Source organism: Topomyia yanbarensis, chromosome 1, assembly GCF_030247195.1.
Source record: "Topomyia yanbarensis strain Yona2022 chromosome 1, ASM3024719v1, whole genome shotgun sequence".
In the NCBI taxonomy this organism is placed as follows: Eukaryota; Metazoa; Arthropoda; class Insecta; order Diptera; family Culicidae; genus Topomyia; species Topomyia yanbarensis.
Genome location: NC_080670.1, coordinates 206,873,575 through 206,886,973, shown reverse-complemented (window position 1 = coordinate 206,886,973; position 13,399 = coordinate 206,873,575). Strand labels below are relative to the sequence as shown.

Here is a 13,399-nt window from a genome sequence, read left to right as displayed (position 1 = left end):
TTATCCTCTCGCTCGTTTTCGTGCACTGCTTTTCCATTCCTTTCTGCTGCTACTACCATCATAACTAAAACGAATGTGCGTGTTCCCCCACCATCTCATGACCAGTGTTGCCACAATTGCATGTCGCTATAATAATTTGAATTATTTTATTGATCCTCTCTAGTATTGATAAAACATAGAACATGCAAAGTACACTAGTCGCATGCTTTTATTCGAACTTTTTGGCAGCCTCCGTTGATTAACTGCATAAATCGATTTTTTTGTGCAGCTCCTTGCTAGTAGCAAACTAAATAGCCTTTATCAGCGCTAACAAATAAAACAAAAGAATTTAAATTTGTGAAAATCTTCTCCTTCCTTCTTTTCAAATCTGCAACATTCTTTGAAAATATTGTTGGAATGTTTTTATTGAAAAACTGAACATGCAAGTTTGCTAGCACTGGCCACTATATTGAAGGCGATGGAAAGACAGAATATTCGTTTTGGTTATGCTAGTATTGGTAGCCGAACGGAAAGGAAAGGCACAGGAATGGCACGAAAACGAGCGGGAGAGCGATAGTAGTGCTTTCTCGTGTTTTCATATATGAATATTGGTCGGTCGGTTTTTCTCATCATTCGTATTCGTTCAAGCACTAGCAAGCAGCCAGTCCACCGGAGGAAAGCAGTTGGCGATGATGGCGGTCCGCAAAAGTGCCCCAGCTACTGGTGGCCCATCGCAACCAACTACCGATCAGGAACTGTCGCCATGCTAGTATTTCGCCCCAACTAAAGGGCAACGGAGCAACTAATCCGCTGGCTAACATTCCAGCGTCTGGTTCGTAAGGTTGTGTATTACTTCAAAGTCGAGCTACGCTTACAAAACTCAGCCGTAATGAAGCCACTGATGCCTACTTGGTCGGTTTGTGGGAGTGGGCGTAAATTACAATAAAAGCAACGGTTCTTTTCAGGACCAATCAATTGTGTTCTAGTGAGAGTTAAACTGAAACTTTTATTTTAAGGTGTGTAGCAAATTTTCAACAAGCAACATAATACGTTGGGTGGAAAGAAGTAGCTTGCACACGGAACAAAAATTTAAAGTATCCTCTCGTTCGTTTCCATTCCTTTCTACTGTTATTATCAGTATTACCAAAACGAATGTGTTGTTGCATGTGTTTAAGAGAAACGTTGAAGTCGCATGCTTCTATTCAAGCTTTTTGGCAGCCCCCGTGAACTAACTGCATTAAATGATTTTTTGTGCAGCTCCGTGCTAGTAGCAAACAAAATGGCCCTACCAGTGTCTGATTCGTGAGATTGTGCAGGATTTCAAAGTCGAGCTAAGCTTATAAAGTTCAGCCGTAATGGTACCCGAAGAAGCCAGTCTTGTCGTTTTGTTCGAGGCTACAAAACAGTTCGCCAGGCACGTAACTATCATGCCAAAAATATCCAACGATCCAGCGCATCACTATCAACACCAACGCCGATACCAAAGGTTCTTTTCAGAACCACCATTATTACCATAGAGAATTATTTGAAAATTTCCCATTCAAACGTGATTCTGTTGAATATTATTAGATTTAAATTAGCGTCTCGAATTGAAATCACGACGCTCCGGTTATGTGACAGATATTACCCACCCATCTTTTTTTATTGTGACCACGACACCCCATTTCAATATTTCTGAATGAACAGAAGGTCGAGTTTGGAAAGTTTGTAACTTTCATTGTACTTAACCAAATTACACAATGTTCGCACTAATGATTCAGAAATATGATCAGGAATCTTCTGTTAGATTTGTAAGTATGTATAATTTACATGAATAAAGAAAAATTGATTTTCAGGAATCAATTATTATCTGTTCTTCCATTGGCCAGTACTACGCGACTTCCTCATGCTAACAATTAATTTCATCGTTAGCCATCTCCCTCACCAAGGCCAACAACGCCAACAAAACCGGTCCTTTTCAGGACCACCATCATTTTTGTAAAGAATAATTTGAAATATTCCTCGCCCAAATCAGCTTTTGTCCGAAAATCCTAATGAGTATCAACATATTTGAAGAACGTGTTCCTTATGTATTCTACATCTCTCCGGTTATGTCGCAGACATTACCCACCCAACTTTTTATACCTCACGATTTCTGCTGAACGAAATTGCATGCAATCCGGAATCTTCACTGACAACCAAAGGATTGGTGGAGGAGTCAACCCCATGCTTCAGCAGCTCTTCGCAATTAAGGCCTCTGTTGAAGACCACACCATCAATCTCTACACCTTGGGTGGGCATGTAGACAAGATACTTCTTCGTACACGAACGCGTGTTGTTTAGTTAGATCAGGCGATATATTGATGTTGAATGGCTTATCTTAGATCCGGAAGATTAGATGGATATAATTTGTATAGAAACGGAGACTTATCGGTATTACTTCTGCCATCGGGAAAATATTCAAATCGACCTTCATTGAGCCTGAGCAGATTTCGGTAGTCGGAGATGCCTTCCCATTAGCCAACGCTATCATGCGGGCCAATTTAATTCGAACAAACGCATTGCGAATGATTTAATTTTTGTAATTTAAGCGTGTGTATTGCGAAAATGTGTCAAATTTCTAGTAATGCATGGTATAAGTATTACACCGGCCCTGGATTCACAAAGATCACACAAATAATACTCAGCGCGCTGAATAGTAGCCAAATGAAACAAATTATTTACCATTTTCGGACTCATATCCGTTTTGGATTCAACGCAAGTTTGCAAGCTACACCAATGGTTAGCATGTTCTACTACTCTTTGTTAAGACTTTAGTGCACAGGCCAAAAACCATCGGCTTAGCTAAATGGTGCTTTTGAAAAAGTGGCTGTGGTTTTTCATTGCGCAGTTGTGTTGCGTACCCCAGCTCGGTGTGGTAGTGTGATAAAAAATCACAGCCACTTTTTCAAAAGCACCATCCAGCTAAGCCGATGGTTTTTCCAGCAGGTATTTTACATGAATTGAATCGTGATGATCTAATAAATCGACTGATATTCTTCTTTTAGAGTTTTGAAAAGGTTTAAATGGATAATCTGGTGGCAAAGCTGAACACAATTTTTCTTACGCATACTACCAAGCCTTGAGGTAACTTGAGCCTTAACACATTTCAGTATTTCCAGCCATTCAGTACTTGGCACGGAAAAACACGTTGACTTGACTATAGCTCCTGTTTTCACTACAGCCTCTTACGACATGGGAAGCAGGAAACCAGTAGATTAATTCTTGGTTGAGATACTTCAGTCCACTGAATTCCACACGGCCTCTAGGTTAGTTTTATTCGGTAAAAGATAATAAGAATGTTATCAACCTTTTTGGTGGACCATAGCCACAGTTGAGTTCTCATCGAACATTTTTTGTTGTGATCTTAGGTCGTTTGATAGCCTCGAGACTCGAGAAAAGGTTCTATTGAAAACCAGCAACAAATGTCACTTTGCTGAAATATCCGTCTCTAAATTTACTGAATACGCGGCTACTCGGAAATTGCCAAGCTGAGTGTGTAGCAATGTTCACAGCAGTCAATGCAAGAGAAATATTTCTTTTTTTGTGCCTATTATCACAGAGTCTGTTCTCTGTGATAATAGGCCATCATCGAACAAAAATATTTAAAAAAAACGTGTGTAAACATTTGAACTAATGTACGATAAACACTAGCGCCGCCACACCAACCTATCCCAACTATCCGTCAAATCCATTCCGGAACCGGTTCGAAATCCTGCATGGATTCAGTGTGGAATCTTGCTCAAAGAAAACAACCGATTCCGACTCTATCGGTTGATGCATTTGAGCTGGAATTCATGCTGTCGAACTCAGCCACAAAAAAACATGACGACAGTAGCGCACCTGGTTTGGATATCCCAACTATCTTCGAGACCGTTGGAGATTTTACACAAGTTGAATGCTGAAGATGGACGTCTGTTCTCTGCGCTCTCTCCAACATCTGAGATTGGCGAGTAACGGTTCGCTCGGAAATTTCCTCCGAGGTGGATTTTGATAGTTAGCTTTTACGCCCTAATCATAAATTTGTCGAGAATTATTTGATATGTTGGAGAGGTTCCGGGGATTGTTTCTGTGATGCTTTCAACGACTGGAGTCGTTCCGAGGAAGCTGCTGGAGACGCTGAAGGAGTTGGCTGCAGAAGAGCACCTGCGCGATCATTCGAATGTTCGGCATGCCGGTTCTTGAAGAGTAGCAGAGCTGAGCTTTATTGTTTATAGTTACGCAGTTTTGTATCGTGTATTTGCAGTGATGCGGTAACGCTGTCCAAATAAATGTCTGTGAATACCGTAAAAAGCATACTTCGAATTCTATGGTGTGCAATGCAACACACGAAATCGCGTTGATGATGAAGGAGGCTTTGCTTTTCTTTGTTCTAAAGTTCATATATAGGAAGATCCCACGGCTCACAGAAACGAGGCTTGCTACTCCGCGAATTGACAGTTGTCGGTGACGTCAGAGGACTCGTTGAGATAAACAAATGGATTTCTCGAATGTTGTTAATTGACAATATTTGAGCTCCTACAGTAAAAAAAAAGTTGGGTGGGTAATGTCTGCGACATAACCGGAGAGATGTAGAATACATAAGGAACACGTTCTTCAAATATGTTGATACTCATTAGGATTTTCGGACAAAAGCTGATTTGGGCGAGGAATATTTCAAATTATTCTTTACAAAAATGATGGTGGTCCTGAAAAGGACCGGTTTTGTTGGCGTTGTTGGCCTTGGTGAGGGAGATGGCTAACGATGAAATTAATTGTTAGCATGAGGAAGTCGCGTAGTACTGGCCAATGGAAGAACAGATAATAATTGATTCCTGAAAATCAATTTTTCTTTATTCATGTAAATTATACATACTTACAAATCTAACAGAAGATTCCTGATCATATTTCTGAATCATTAGTGCGAACATTGTGTAATTTGGTTAAGTACAATGAAAGTTACAAACTTTCCAAACTCGACCTTCTGTTCATTCAGAAATATTGAAATGGGGTGTCGTGGTCACAATAAACAAAGATGGGTGGGTAATGTCTGTCACATAACCGGAGCGTCGTGATTTCAATTCGAGACGTTAATTTAAATCTAATAATATTCAACAGAATCACGTTTGAATGGGAAATTTTCAAATAATTCTCTATGGTAATAATGGTGGTTCTGAAAAGAACCTTTGGTATCGGCGTTGGTGTTGATAGTGATGCGCTGGATCGTTGGATATTTTTGGCATGATAGTTACGTGCCTGGCGAACTGTTTTGTAGCCTCGAACAAAACGACAAGACTGGCTTCTTCGGGTACCATTACGGCTGAACTTTATAAGCTTAGCTCGACTTTGAAATCCTGCACAATCTCACGAATCAGACACTGGTAGGGCCATTTTGTTTGCTACTAGCACGGAGCTGCACAAAAAATCATTTAATGCAGTTAGTTCACGGGGGCTGCCAAAAAGCTTGAATAGAAGCATGCGACTTCAACGTTTCTCTTAAACACATGCAACAACACATTCGTTTTGGTAATACTGATAATAACAGTAGAAAGGAATGGAAACGAACGAGAGGATACTTTAAATTTTTGTTCCGTGTGCAAGCTACTTCTTTCCACCCAACGTATTATGTTGCTTGTTGAAAATTTGCTACACACCTTAAAATAAAAGTTTCAGTTTAACTCTCACTAGAACACAATTGATTGGTCCTGAAAAGAACCGTTGCTTTTATTGTAATTTACGCCCACTCCCACAAACCGACCAAGTAGGCATCAGTGGCTTCATTACGGCTGAGTTTGGTAAGCGTAGCTCGACTTTGAAGTAATACACAACCTTACGAACCAGACGCTGGAATGTTAGCCAGCGGATTAGTTGCTCCGTTGCCCTTTAGTTGGGGCGAAATACTAGCATGGCGACAGTTCCTGATCGGTAGTTGGTTGCGATGGGCCACCAGTAGCTGGGGCACTTTTGCGGACCGTCATCATCGCCAACTGATTTCCTCCGGTGGACTGGCTGCTTGCTAGTGCTTGAACGAATACGAATGATGAGAAAAACCGACCGACCAATATTCATATATGAAAACACGAGAAAGCACTACTATCGCTCTCCCGCTCGTTTTCGTGCCATTCCTGTGCCTTTCCTTTCCGTTCGGCTACCAATACTAGCATAACCAAAACGAATATTCTGTCTTTCCATCGCCTTCAATATAGTGGCCAGTGCTAGCAAACTTGCATGTTCAGTTTTTCAATAAAAACATTCCAACAATATTTTCAAAGAATGTTGCAGATTTGAAAAGAAGGAAGGAGAAGATTTTCACAAATTTAAATTCTTTTGTTTTATTTGTTAGCGCTGATAAAGGCTATTTAGTTTGCTACTAGCAAGGAGCTGCACAAAAAAATCGATTTATGCAGTTAATCAACGGAGGCTGCCAAAAAGTTCGAATAAAAGCATGCGACTAGTGTACTTTGCATGTTCTATGTTTTATCAATACTAGAGAGGATCAATAAAATAATTCAAATTATTATAGCGACATGCAATTGTGGCAACACTGGTCATGAGATGGTGGGGGAACACGCACATTCGTTTTAGTTATGATGGTAGTAGCAGCAGAAAGGAATGGAAAAGCAGTGCACGAAAACGAGCGAGAGGATAATTTAAATTCTCTTTCTTTCTTTCCACACATCGTATTTCTTATATTGCTCTCTGAAAATTATTTGTTATACACCATAAAATGTAAATTTCAGTTTAACTCTTATTAGAACACAATTAATTGGTCCTGTAAAGAACCGTTTGTTTTATTGCGGGAGCATAATTCAGACGCACTCCCCGCGGACACGGTGAGCTAGAAAGCACTATTTTGCATTCTCGAACAAACCGACCAAGTAGGCATCGTTGGCTTCTCGGGGCATCATTACGACTGAGCTTTGTAAGCGTAGCTCGACTGTGCAGTCCTGCACAATCTCACGACCCAGACGCTGGAACGATAGCCTACTCTGTTGCCCTTTAGTTGGGGCGAAATTCTTGCAGGGCGACAGTTCCTGATCGGGTTGCGATGAGTCACCAGTAGCTGGGGCACTTTTTCCGCCGTCGTCATCGCCGACTGCTTTTCTTCGGTGGACTGGCTGCTTGCTAGTGCTTGAACGAATACGAATGATGTGAAAAACCGACCGACAGATATTTATATAATCGCGCTAATATGCAATACTATCGCTTTCTCCCTCGTTCTCGTGCCGTGCATGAGCCTTTTTTTCCGTCCGGCTTCTAATGGCTTAACCAAAGGAATATGCCGTCTTTCCCCCACCAAGTGCTCTCGTCAAGCAACCCAATGCGAATAACCATACGAACAATCATATAGTGGACCTATATATAAACTTTTCATTATTTTATTGTTCGGTTGGTCTACCATAACGACGGCTCTGTGCGGGATGGGCTGAAAATTTTCACTTTTCCGAGTCGTTTTCGAAAGATTTTTCAAAACACATTTTTTTTGTTATTAGTACATGATATACATACTTCAAATTTTAATACAGCATAGAGGAACATATTTGCAACAAATTGGCCTAAAAATCAAATCATTCTGTTAAGTATGATAAAAGTTATTAACGTTCAAAATCTGACGCGGCGCCGCAGCCGATATTTGGAAACGGGACCCCTATATTGAAACCTTAAATGTATTCTACATTAAAAAATAATATGCAACGGATTCATGACGTAAATGACGCCATAATTACTCTAGACACAGTGGATAATCAGTGCATCTTTGTGATTATTAGCGAAAATCAGGAATTTGGCTGCATGCCATAGAAAACATATCTCACCGTAATTTCCTGTTACCAGAAAAGGTTTTGGACGTCGGCATAGCTTCCTTGTGATGTATCAGGTGCCGATCATTCGTTAGCAGCAAACAATAAATGAATTCCATCCTATTGTTTTCACCGACGATTTCTATGACGCGCACTCGACAAATGTTTACACTCTAACGAGCTAGCCTGGTATATGTAAGCCGTGGGAAGATCCTAGCATGCGTCAAAACGAAAACTGCCTCTGTGCTCGTATGTGTGACAGTTTCTATGGCGAATGGTAGCGTCTACGTCATAAATACCAAGTTTTATAGGCTGTCCCTGTTCACTAACACTAAAAGTTTTGATGCATTTTGAGACCTTGTTTAGAAGGACTTTGGAATTAAGCGACAGGCTGTTATCGGTTGTTTATTTGGGTTTGCAGCAAAATATTTTTGTTCTTATGTGCCAAGTGCAAATTTCGATCGTTGCGATATTCCAAATTGGATGGAATGGAAGCTGTTGAAGAAAAAGTTGTCCTACTGTGATTTTAAATATCCTCCGATGGTTCTACGAGCGGGAGATTTTGAGAGCGCGAGATTTACAGCTCTGAAGACTCGTCATTAGGATTGAACAGAAAATAGGTAAAAATCGAAAACGAAAAAAGAAATTTTTTTCCACACCGTGTGTTAGATCTTCATAAAAATCAATCAGCACTACTTTAACAACATTCCACATAAGCTGATTGATTTTTATGAAGATCTAACACACGGTGTGGAAAAAACTGCTTTTTTCGTTTTCATTTTTGCCCATTCTCTGTCCAACCTTAACATCAACCAACCACTACGAACTTCATAAGCCTGATGGAAAATTAGATTACTAGATTGGTGCATCGGTGTTTCTTCGGAAGTTGGTAGTCTCGTTTAGTCTCTGCTTAAACTGTCATGAATAAACTAGTGATTGCCTAGGTGCTGTTTGTCAGTTGGTATCCGCATAAACGTGTACCATATGGCAACCATTGAATCAAACGTTGAAAAACCATTTTCAATATGGTGTGTTCAACTATAGATTAACCATTGCCTGGTATAATATCGAAAATAACCATTATCGTTTTCGCGCACTCGACCATACAAACAACGGGTTGTTTTTTCCATATACATTTTGACAACATACCATTCAAGAACCATAGAGTTTATGGTTACATGTATATTTTAGATCCAGCGTTGCATAAAATATTAGGTGGAGAAAAAAGTCTCTTCTCGTTCACATTTCAATTCTATCGATTGATGATGTTTTATTTCGCTGCGCTCGATTTTCTGCAGAAAGCTTCGTTGGCGCTATGTTGACTGACGCTTTATCCCATTGAGCTATCGCCGCAATATTGTAAGATGAGGATTTTTAATCATTTTAATCTACAGGTTTTTGGAGCAGAGTAAACAGATATACAAATAATAAAGACGATCAGAGCAATATTAACCTGTACGTAGTATACAAATCTTCGATTCAGGATACCCGGAAGGTATTGGAAAAGGTAGCTAAAATGAGTATGGTAGTTCAATACTTGAATTATAATGATGGAATATATCAATAGTATTCCCAAGATGGTGTGTATTATATGAATAGTTTGGAAATGGTTCCAAAGATTTCTGAAATGGTATTTATTTATACTAGTACCTAAACATTCGGAAGTAATCGCATACTAGACGATGCAAAGCTTCTGTTATCGAAATAGAATTCAGCATTTTGCTGGTGGCTGCGTTTTCAAATGCGCACTCTATTTTGACAAGTCGTATGTACAGTGTCAACTTTGACACCTCGTCAGCAGTGTCAATTTTGACAAGCGGTCTCATCAGCCTTGAGTTTCATGGCTATCATGTTCCCTGCTTCTTTATGTTCTCAATTCAAACGTTAAACGTCAAATTTGAAATTTGTTAGTTTATTTTCAAACGCCTTTTCCGATGATTTCATTTTTTGCGAATTTATTTATAAGCATGTCTTTGACTTTACTAATCTATCTAACAATCTTTTACACTACTACTGTCTTCTTTGGAGAGCTTATGACATTTGTCAGTCGGTCCAACTAGCGAATTAAATTCGTTAGTTGGACAGAGGCTGTGGCCCAACCAACGAATCACGACAAAAGAGATTATAACTACTAGAGGAAGCAAAGCGCCACTGTTTCCATGTATTCGCGGACTGAAACATGGGGTCTCGCTCTAGCATATTGTATCCCATTACTTTGACATGTATGTACCCGGGGAAATATGTGTCAAACTAATGGGCCTAGCATATGTAAGAGCGAGATGATAAATTTTCAGTGTTAACAGCGACACGCGGCCTCTAGTAGTTATAATCTCTTTTATAACGACTGTATTCCGATTGCGAATAGCAAAAACTTTCGAATAGAGTTCTATGTAAATCATTTCACTCACGCCACTTGGGTGATTTGTTTTCCTCCAGCTGTCATATGTAAAACTGTCAGCCAATTTAAACATTTGAAATAGTTCGCATAAAGTATTTATAATGGTGCTGAAATTCTCTTTGTTGCTGTAAAAATCATTCCGAAGACGTACAGGTCGTCAAACGGTGGGATAACAAAATTCTCACAAGTTTCCTATCTCATGCCTCCACGCGAGTCTAAGTCTATTGATGAAATTTGGTCCTTAGACCGGCGGCGACTGGGTGCTATCAGCCTTCTGCCGATAATAGCAGAATGAGAGGGTGCGAACAGATCTAGCCGAGAAAACATTGCCGTAAAAATGAATAGTTGATCGGAAATTAACCCCAATACGACTAATCTGACTAGTATCTATGAACACGGGTCAATACGTATTGAAAATTCGCCGCGTCTGTTTTTATGAACCTAATTTAAAGCTCCGTTATTGCTAACAAGCCCGTGCATCAGGTTAACAGTCCTTTATATTTCCCTTCAGTGTTCGTTATTATCGCTCGTATACTTGTATTCCACAAACAATCCGATATGGAAAATAAGAAATACTTTCCTTGATTTATAACATCTCGCGCTATTTTTGCCTGTATAATGTGTTATCACACGGTAGTTTTCAAGCCAATAAATATATCGTAGAGAATTCTGTCCAAATACTGTTGCAATAAATAGTGATCCGGCCCATTACGCAGATAAGATTAACTTTTCTAGGCAATACTCCCACGGTCCGGCTGTGTGGAGTTCAAATTGCCTTTGTTTAGGGAACATAATATACTTTCGGTAGCCGGCTGCCCAGAGTTTAAAAAGAACCAAAAACTAAACAAGATCTCTTTTTCGAGTGATCGTGCACTCGAAGTCTAACTAAACAACTATCTAAAAAAAATATGCTTTACAGGTCGCATCGCTTGCTTGGAGCGAATTCTAGACCTGATACCCTTCCAAACTACCAACTCCGCGACACCTATGGAAGAGTCTGATGAATCGTCGTCCTTCCGTTAAGTAGGTGGAGCATCAACACTTCCTGTCTACCTTATCCTTTATCCTTCCCCGTGAACGATGAAGATGGGGGCGGCCGGCAATGATGGCTATCATGCTATTGAGGTTTTAATATGGGTCGGATTGGTATGAATTCCTACTTACCATTTCCTAAGCAACTCTTATTAGATAATCAGCAGTCAAACATGATGAAGTCAGTGTGCAATCCGCCAAAATCATCGTCACAACGCAACGCAACGCGTAAACAAATACACTCTACGGAGCGTATACTCAAACATAGGTATTTTCCACCCAGTGCTAATTGTTACTCTGACAGGTATAATTTTCTACTTAACTTGGGTTATGTCTGTGACATTATTAGAGGTTTGGTATGCTTTCTATCAGAACTTTCATAACTTAGACCAACAAACAAACAAAATTTACAATATTTGCATAGTTCTTGAATCCCCAGTTCTTTTTATTTATCCGGGAAGTAAACCTCGGACCGATCGACGCACGTGCCGTTTTCTGGACTCCGCTAGCTTCCAGCAGCCAGTGCGGTGCGTGTGGGTAGCTTTTGTTCTCCTGCTCTACCCGATCCGAGCGTCAAGTTTCGCCAACTTTGCACGTAGTACCTACCTGCCAACCACCACCAAACCGAGAGCTCCACCGCGAGTCGAACGCGTAAATATGCCCATATTTGTCCACTTGCTCACTCACACATTTCATCCGACCAGTCCGTCCATTCAACCAATCGATCGACTTCTGAGTGGTCTCGCTGGCGACACAGGAAGGTTCAGTTCCGATATTCTACTTCTTTATGCGTTGTGTGTGCTTTTTTTCGTTTTGTTTTACTCGCATCATCACCCGCCAGCCAGCCAAGCGAGCGAACGAACCAGCCAAGTGTTCAAAGACGATCGAACAGGTCCACCTTCTGCGCCATCAAAAGCCGCGATTCGCGGCTAGTTGGTCCTTTCGGAAATAATAGGTTTGTTCCAGTACACGGAAGTCACTCCGGAGTAAACAGGAGCAAAAAATCTTAGCTCCTTTTTACTCCGGTTTGCTCCCAGAAGAAGAAAAAAGAGAAGAAGAGAGTACTGGAACGATTTTCTCCGGAGTACTTCCAGTTTCTCCTGGTACTGGAACAGACCTAATATGTTGTATAATACTGTCAGTATTAGTTTATCTGTCAAACTGTTCCCCATGCAGAAGATATCTAGTTAGCCGAGATTAATTTTTGTTTTTTTTTCTTTTCCCACAGATTCAATCAAGCAACGTCAAGAACGAAGAGAAGGAGGACAGCTTTGACACCTCTAAAACCGAACGGAAGCTTAGGAAAAATGATTCTGCCATCGATGCTGGAAGATTGTTCCGTGAATCAATCAGCTTTTTAGCAAGCAGTGAGTGGGTTTTCTGGACACGCGTGTATGGTTCGCGAAAAAGTGGTTTTAAGTGTCGATCAAAATAAGAGAAGAAATAATAATTCGAAAGTGGATTCGATGCGCGATTGAGTGAGGGGGTGTGATTTGTTGTTGTGTTATTGGTGTGTGTGTGTGTGTGCGTGCGTGTGTAGTTATAGAAGTGTCGCGCCACAGCAGGTCGTTTGAGGAGCTGCCTCGAGGAAATCTAGTTCTGGTCGAGAATCGGATCAATCCGGTACCGTGTACAAAGTTGTCGCGAATTTGGTGCAGCTGGTGCAAACATTGACGGATTTGATAACGACGGGAACCGGTTAGGTATCCGGTGAAGATCAAACAAGTGAATACATATTTAAAGTGAAGAAGATAAAGGATCAAACAAATTAGTGTAAACAATTTTTAACGAAGATTTCAACGAACGTTAAAGCTACGAACACTCCCTTGCGATTGGTCCTGGGAACGAAAATCGAAGAGTTGAGTGGATGGGAATCGCGAAACGTCGGAAGGTGATTAATAAATTTAGAACGAACGGTAAGTAGCCTTTTCAAACTATAATAATTTGATTACGCCAAGTAATTTGTTTAAGACCATATGTATGTAGTTACATGTAAGGTCGTATAACACCCGTGCAACGTGTAGTACACAATTTTTGCTTATGCCGCTCGCCTTCGGCATAATATCGCTGATCAAATATGCGGCATGATAACGGCTTAGGTCTGATGTTGAGTAATGGATACGCAACAATTTTGTAATCAGGTGTCTCGAAACGTTTTCAGACCGAGGGTGACGACAGCTTTTCAGTTTCTCGT

General features: G+C 40.5%; 1 protein-coding gene across 1 annotated transcript in view; it reads left to right on the top strand.

Moving 5' to 3' along the window:
* Nucleotides 1–13,399, top strand: part of LOC131689633 (uncharacterized) — a 197,564-nt gene that overhangs the window by 4,627 nt on the left and 179,538 nt on the right. The window contains exon 2 of the mRNA XM_058974884.1: nucleotides 12,434–13,121. The gene's annotated coding sequence lies outside the window, so the exon portion shown is untranslated. The remainder of the gene's footprint in view (nucleotides 1–12,433; nucleotides 13,122–13,399) is intronic.